Source organism: Benincasa hispida, chromosome 7 (genome assembly GCF_027475165.1).
Source record: "Benincasa hispida cultivar pf3 chromosome 7, pf3_genome.v1.1, whole genome shotgun sequence".
Taxonomy (NCBI): domain Eukaryota; kingdom Viridiplantae; phylum Streptophyta; class Magnoliopsida; order Cucurbitales; family Cucurbitaceae; genus Benincasa; species Benincasa hispida.
Genome location: NC_143484.1, coordinates 18622415 through 18630610, shown reverse-complemented (window position 1 = coordinate 18630610; position 8196 = coordinate 18622415). Strand labels below are relative to the sequence as shown.

Genomic DNA, 8196 nt, shown 5'->3' with positions numbered 1-8196 from the left:
GAGTGGGAGGTTATTGGTTGTTCATGGTAACCATGAGATAAAAGGAAAATTGTTTTCCTAATTTTAGTAATGTTGAATTGGTGATTTTTCTCTCTGGAAAGAATTTGTCGAGTAAATATGATTTACTAAACGATAGCTTGGGTGAGTTAGACGATCGTGTAGTGTTTATAGGCGACAAACACACTGCTAAGCGATGAGCTAAACGATCGCTTAGATTTTGCTAGACGGTCGCTTAGCTTTTGCTAAACGATTGGGCATCGACCTATACGATAGGTTTCAACCATCTCCCAATTGCTCAATCATTTTACGATTGGTGTTTCCTCGTTCGTCTGCCTCAATCAAAGTCCAAACAGAGCCCACCCTTTAGATTCTCACACCAAGAATACCAATGTGGCCATCTTGGTGGTGTCATACTCAACTTGACACCGTCGAGGTTCTGTTGAGGTCGTTCGTGCTGTTTAGGTGTTTATGATCAAGGCGATCGCTGAGTTTGAGCAAGTGGTATTCATGCTGTGAAGCGGTCATGTTGTTCGAGCCTTTGAGGTTGCTATGTTCGAGCGATCATGATCAAGGAGCGTGGAGACGAGTATACAAATGTGTGTAAAGATTTCTCTTCTTGATCATTTGTAGTTTTCATGCTGTAATTTCTCTATTGAATGCATAACCATTTGTTTCTATTTCGACTATAATTTGTAATGTTCATACATGATTGTAATTTGGAATGATCTATTCTGCTACTCATGGAAATCCTCGTGTTCGATTTCCTTCAGCAGTATGTTCTAGGAATCCAGATTATTCAGGATCTTAAGAAGAAAAGGTTGGCCTTGTCTTGGACATCGTACATTGATCAAATGTTGATCAGGTACAAGATGCAGAATTCCAAGAAGGGTTTGTTATAATTAAGGCATGGAATTGTTTTGTCTAAGGATCAATGTCATAAGACACCTCAAGAGATTTAGAAGATGAGATGGATTCCTTATGCTTCAGCTGTTGGAAGTTTAATGTATGCATTGTTATGTTCTAGACCTGACATTTGCTATATAGTAGGGATTTTCAGTCGTTATTAGTCCAATCCAGGATCACTGGAAGGCGGTCAAAATGATTCTCAAGTGTCTTTGGAGAACGAGACTATGTGCTCGTGTATGGAGATAAAGATTTGATCCTTACAGGATACACAGACTTTGACTTTCAGACTAATAGAGATTATCGAAAATCGACATCATGGTCAATGTTCACTCTCAATGGAGAGGTGGTAGTTTGGCGAAGCATCAAGCAAGGATGAATCGCGGACTCCACTATGGAAGCCGAATACTAGCCGCTTGTGAAGCTGCTAAAGAGGGTATTTGGCTTAGGAAGTTCCTTACAAATTTGGAAGTTATTCCAAATATGTCTTTATCGATCACTCTCTATTGTGATAACAGTGGTGTTGTGGAAAATTCAATGGAACCTTAGAGTGATTGTGGAGGCAAGCATATTGAGCAAAAATATCATTTGATCAAGGAGATTGTGCATCGCGGTGATGTGATAGCAACAAAGATAGCGTCGGAGCACAACGCTGTTGATCCGTTTACAAAATCCCTCATGGTTAAAGTGTTCGAGGGTCATCTGGAGAGTCTGGGTTTACGAGACATGCGACATCTTGTCTAGGACAAGTGAGAATGATACTGGTGTATAGAGTATGCCCTAGTTTATTGTATATTGTACCGTTTTTCATGTATTGTACATTAGTCTTCTGAGGCATTAGGATAAGTGGGAGATTGTTAGGATTGGTGTCCTAATTGTCCTGGAGTCTCGTAGTTTGTAAATATTGTACACATATTGTTATTAATAAAATAAGAGTTTTTTTATTTGCATTTACTCATATCCAATAAACTATGATCTATGGTTATTATATGTAAACTTAAGCATGTATATGAGATATACAAGTGGATCATGCATTAAGTAATAACCTAAAAGGTTTGTAGTATAAGGATAAAGCAGGGATACCTTATCCTTGTGACACTATGTATACGATCCGCTTTGTAGAGGTTTACAAGGTTGTAAACTACTACAGATGGTATGATCCTGACCATTCATGTGGAGGCATGCGAGTGGGGTATCCTATAGAAAGAGTTTGTATAAGGCCAGAACATGAGATGATTAGTCTATTTATATAATGTTGTTGATAATTGAGACTTACATCTCACTAAAACAACCATAGGTGACATGACCTTAATCTTGAGTGTTTTGGGAACTCCTGCCTATGAAGGTTGTCTTTTAATTAGTATGGGTGAGAGTGGCCAGATTGCCAACTCATCAAGCCTACATTTTTGAGGATTTGTCTTATTGGGGAGCTGGGAACTAGGTTACACAAGACGGAATTCACTTTTTCCTTGAAGCAAGGGTAAGTAGATAGATTGCTCCCTTAAGGGCTGATTCTGTGCCTTGAACATAGTGCCTACATCCTTTATTTAGAAGAGTGAACCCATTCATAGTAGGACAATGACTTATTGTTCATTAGAGGAATCAGTAGTACTTAAGGAGTTAGATGTAACTACAGGGACAAAACGATAAATTGGTTTAGTTGTACTTACGAGCGATCTTTGAAGGGTTATCGCACTGTTGATTGGTTAATATAGACACTGAAATATATTTGTAGTAAGAAGAGTACAGTTGTCGATCTTTAGTGGAGTTCTTGGTAGTTAACGGATGGTGGATCCCGTGACTAAAGAGTTTAGTTAGTTATTCACGTACCGTTGGAGCTTCAAGATACAAGTCCATAAGGTCCCCTTGATAGTTCAATAGGTTCAAGAGTAGAATCAGATTTTGGGGTTAGTTTGAAGTGTTCAAATTAACAAGTGAAAATTCAATTATATATGATATAATTGGTGTGATGTATGAGATACATCAAGTGGATGAATTAATGTAAATATGATTTACATTAAGTACCATAAAATAGAAAAAGATCTATGGTTTATGTGTTTCATGAAATGAAATATTAAAACTATAAGTTATGAATATAATATGATAATTTGGATATCATATTTATTTATAAAATATTAATTATATGATAATTAATTTCTTTTTCTTTAATAACCGATTGATGAGAGGTTATTGGATGTTTATGGTAACCGTGAGATAAAAGAAAATTTGTTTTCCTAAATTTTGGGGGTTGCTTCATTTGAAAAATTAGTCAAGGAGACAAGCTATCAAGTGAAAGAGTTTGAGCAAGCGATAGCGTTGACAGAGACTAAACGATCGTGTAGAGTTGACTATACGATAGTCATTTAGCTAATCGTTGCTACACGATCGAGTGTTTGTCTATACGATAGGCTGCCTTTACTAAATGATCAAGCACATCGTCTATGCGACAGACCGTGTTCTTATCTCCCACTTGCTTAATCGTCTACTCGATCGTAGACCTCTAGTCAAGATCATACAGAGCCTACAACTCATGGATTCTTACACCAAGAATACCAAGGTAACCTTTGTGATAGTGTCTTGATCCAGTTCGTGAATCGAGTTGGACTCGATTGGTTTCAAGGAGCTATTGGCTGTTCGTTGTGTTCGTGGTGTGTGCTATTCATTGCGTTCGAGTGTTGTTGTGGACGCGTTGTAGACTGATCGAGGGCTTCTTGAAGAATGGTTCTTCAAAGGTACGCATAATCTATCCTTTGAGTTCTTTATAGCATGCTGTAATTTCTATTTATGCATGACTTATTAGTTTCCGGTTAGGCTGTAATTGGTTGCGTTCAATCTGAATGGAATTTGGAACGATTCTTTTTACTGCTTAGGGAAATCCTGGGGTTAGATTTCCTTTAGAAAACACGTGGCATCATCGAGATTCGCCATCTGATATCTTCAATTTCAATTTCGGACATGTGTCAAATTTTAATTAGCCCGAATTTTATCATTTGTCATTTTCGTCATTAATTAGAGAAATGATGTGGCAATTTGTGAATTGTCCAAAATTTCTCATTCAACAGTGAAAAATTGCATATCAAATTTCAGAAAAGAACAAAACAAAATCCAGAAATTATGGAATATATCTAGGGAAATTGCATTGTATGTTGAATACATTTTAGAAACCAAAACTATGACTTCAACATTTTGGTAAGTGCAGGTGTGGCAATCACATAAAAATCACACAACAATCACATAAAAATCAGATAGTAATCACATAATAATCATATAGAAATCAGATAGCAATCAAATTTTTAGGTAGAACTTTTTTGCCATGTTTGCACTAGAAGAAATTCGGGCTTTAATGTTAGTTTTAAACCGACATTAAAGGGATGTCGATTGGCAACCGACATTAAAGATAGTGTAATTAAAGCTCTTTAATGTTGGTTGCCTTTAATGTCGGTTTTAAACCAATATTAAAGGTCTTTAGTGATTAAAGCCCTTTAATGTCAGTTGTAATCGACATTAAAGCCCTTTAATGTCCGTTTTATCAATTATTGTCTTTTTTTAAAAAAATTTCGTTGCCAAATCCATTTTTTCGATCAAAAAGTATAACATGATACATCATCATCGAACGTTGTAGCTATGACATATTATTCATGTTTGGATTATTAATCTATTACATTTAATCCATAAATTATGGTATAAAATTATAATTTCAAAGGTCGTACAATAATTCAGGCCTTGAAAACACAAATTACAAGTAATACAAACATTATGATTTTAGAAACATTATGGGTTTACTGTCCCTCTCCACTTGGTAAGTATGAATCCCTTCATAATTCTTCTTGAATAGACCCCCCAGCTTCAGCAGTGTCTGGTTATAGGCATTTTTGTCTGACCACTGTTGTTTAAAGGATCACAAACAATAAAGGTTTAAGACAAAGGATTGAAAGTGAAAATGTGATCAGAATTCATATTCAACTAATCGTATTTATTGGGAATGTGCATAAATGGTACATTAGCATTCAAAGTATGCCAAAACATAAGCATAAGAATATGAAAGAAGAAAGGAAGAAATTAGCATTCAAAATCTAAAACTCACATGATCCAATGACGACAAAAATGAAGAATCCAATAAGAATAGGGCCAACAAGGTAGTCCTTTCCCTTCTTTGTAACAGTCTCAAGCACAACCCCTCTTCAAAATGTTCTTTTTGAACCTTTCCACCTTCATTTTCCCTTGCTTTTGTTCACTGTCTTGCTATGCTTCACAGACCATGCAAGGTACTACAAATGCAACTATATTAAGAACTTTGTAACTGTGAATGTTGAAATGAAAAAATGGTGATTACAAATAAATGCAGAAGTAAAAACTGAAAATGCATTGTAGGATTGTACTTACAGTATTTCGTTCATGAATGAGAGGTTGAAGGAGGGACGGATAAGAAAAACTAAGCTTCTCATAAAGCTGCAAAGAACTACCATTTCCACCAAATTCCTAAACAACACATCCATTACGAAAGAACGAATTTTGCAACATTAGGAAGTATATGATGCATGTACTCATTCGTACTTCAACAAAAATTGATATGCTTAATTATGTTCTTCAGATGTTAATAAGCAGGGTTCATAAGTAACAAAAGCAATCATATTGGGTGGAACACACAAATGTTCGAGAAAACAAAGGAAAAATGTTAAACTTTGATTTGACTGAACCTCTTTGAAAGTTTTGTAAGTAGCCAATATGTATTCTAAACAAATGTTTCCAAATTTATGTCTCTTTGTCTGTATTTTCTATGGTCACCTCTGACTCAGTTCCTAGCCCGACCTATACTTATTGAAAGTTTAGTAAACATGGCCTAAAGCAAGGAAGTTTTCTTTTATATTGCATCTGTAATAACGCTAAATCACTTAAAAACATATACAATTGAAGCTTTAATATAGACAAGCTTTTAGCTAAGAAAACATTCCAAGAATTTTCCTAATATATAGATCCTTGATATATCTGAGGTTACTAACCTTACACTAAAAAAAGCTTTAAATTCATTATCACACTATCATTGAAGTTGGTTGTCTATGAATGATAACTAAAGGTGTCCACGGTTTGAATTCAAACAATCAATACAAGGTTTCGAGTGGGAAAGAACCTCATCATTGTTCTGAGAAAAATCAGGTTACGATGTTATTCCATGAACAACGGAGCTTACTAAACTCAACTTCAGTCCAAGTTAGAGCATTCCATGCCCTTTCTAGCTGTATGAATAAATAAATCATATTAGAGTGATTAAATGGATTAAATTATCTGAATGGGCCAAATTCTACAGTCATTTGCACTTGCCAAAACAGAATAGTATCATCTTGCAAGAGAAAATACATATAGTTATTTCAATTGGCCGGTCCCCCAAAACTATTCAAGCACCAACATCTTCAGATGCTTTACGAGCAGCTCGAAACTGCATGATTAATGAGAGTTTCATGAACTAGTTGTAGATATGCAGACCTATACACTGGTACATCTAGAAATTACTTGGTCATTTGAAAAGTTGTGTATTAAAGTACCTCGTCTCCAAAAGGACGGTTGACATCTGATGAAATTTTGGCTGAAAAAATGCAAGAAGCATACGCAAAGCAAGAGCAATTTGGCCTCCTGAAAAATAGGAATGTTTTAGACAACTTTTATGATTGATGTTCAAGGGAGTATTAGAATTAGTTTTCTGATTGGTTGGTTCATTACTTTATTGTTATTGTCAACCATACTTTGATTGCCTATTTATCGAGCCAACTCCTTGTTGAAATTCAATAAAAGGCTATAAAGTTTCTCCATCAAATGTTTTTCATAAGCTTGATAAAAATTCATGGAAAGATAAAGATTGAATAATGACAAAGCAAACAGATTCAGATCTGCTTCAAACATTCCAAGATGGCAGAATATATTGGAAAAAGCAACCCTTAGAAAAATGGCATCAACATAAATATACAAAATTTAAAAGTATTTCCAAAAGAGTTAAAGAGACTCAGACATCAAAGGAAGGATAAAACAGCACTAGCTCTCAAGCCTGGTGAAGGCGAAAGCTCTTAAGCAGCCACTGCGAATGTTTTGAGAAACAAGCCTTCAAGATATCATCATTGTTATCAAAACATCAAACCTAAATAGAGCATGGAGAATCACTTAGATACCACCAGATGGCACTCGAAAAAGGGAAACAAAAATAGGGGAAACGGGGTATCAAGATAAGTTAAGAACAGAAGGAAAATATTTAATGATTTCCAGTGGCAAACGGAAATCAAGTTACAAACAAGTCCTAAACAGACCTAACAGTTCAAATGAGGTTAAAATATGAGTTAAGAGAAGAACCAACAGTTCAAATGATTCTCCAGTGATAGGTGAAAAGAAAATAAAACCAAGAATTCAAATAAAAGAAATAGTACTTGTATATAAGATTTTCTAAGCAGCAATGATCAGTAATATATAACTCATCTAAAGCCCAACAATAGTCGCTGGGGGGGTTTTGAAGAGCGAACATGCATTATAAAACAAAAACTTAAAAATCAAATCGTCGAGAAACTAGAAGTAAAACTCTTAAATAGAGCCTCAGACATCCAAGGAAGGATAAGAACAGCAGAAGCTCTCAAGCCTGGCGAAGGCGAAAGCTCTCAGGTGGCCATTGCGAATGTTTTAAGAAACAAGCCTTAAATGTATCATCACAGACTCATTACCAAAACATCATACAAATCAATAAGAAAAATCAAATAAAAAAACAATAAAAGAGAATATAGAATGTGGGAAAATCTTAATGCATAAGCATCATAAAGGAAGCAAATGCCAGAATCTCATCTCCCAAAGATCATTGTCGGCAACGTATAACGCTGAACGGACCTCAGCTACGACGACACTGGAAGAACAAAAAAGTTGCTAGAATGAAGCTTGAACAATGAATAAATCAGACAAACCAGACAAACCAGTCCTAAAAAACATGTTTAAATGTATTGGCACGGAGCTTGAGCGGATTTCATAGATAGATCTAAGAGAGAAATGAAAAACATGAATGAATCAGACAAACCTTGGCTTCGAAGATGTAGAAAATAGAGCTTGAACGGTTCTTCCGATCCTTGACCTCAGCTGCAACTCCATCTCTTTCTTTCTTCTGATCACTTCTTCAATCTGCTCGCCTCCTCCGGCCACATTCACACTCCCCCCCCCCCCCATATGGAACTCTCGAGAGTTTCACTATACCAGCACCGGAACCATCCAACGAGTTTAGGCTTGAGAAGATCTACACGGTGGGTGAAGCCATTGCCAAAATAGGCCTCA

At 35.8% G+C, this 8196-nt stretch overlaps 2 non-coding genes and 1 pseudogene across 2 annotated transcripts; all 3 read right to left on the bottom strand.

The window, feature by feature from the left end:
* Window positions 1-5114: 5114 nt before the first annotated feature.
* On the bottom strand, window positions 5115-8091 carry LOC150034984 (uncharacterized; annotated as a pseudogene).
* On the bottom strand, window positions 6895-7016 carry LOC120068838 (small nucleolar RNA SNORD14). Its single transcript, XR_005479373.1, has one exon. It is a non-coding gene; the product is annotated as a small nucleolar RNA SNORD14 (small nucleolar RNA).
* Window positions 7473-7595, bottom strand: LOC120068837 (small nucleolar RNA SNORD14). The gene has a single exon (XR_005479372.1). It is a non-coding gene; the product is annotated as a small nucleolar RNA SNORD14 (small nucleolar RNA).
* Window positions 8092-8196: the final 105 nt, after the last annotated feature.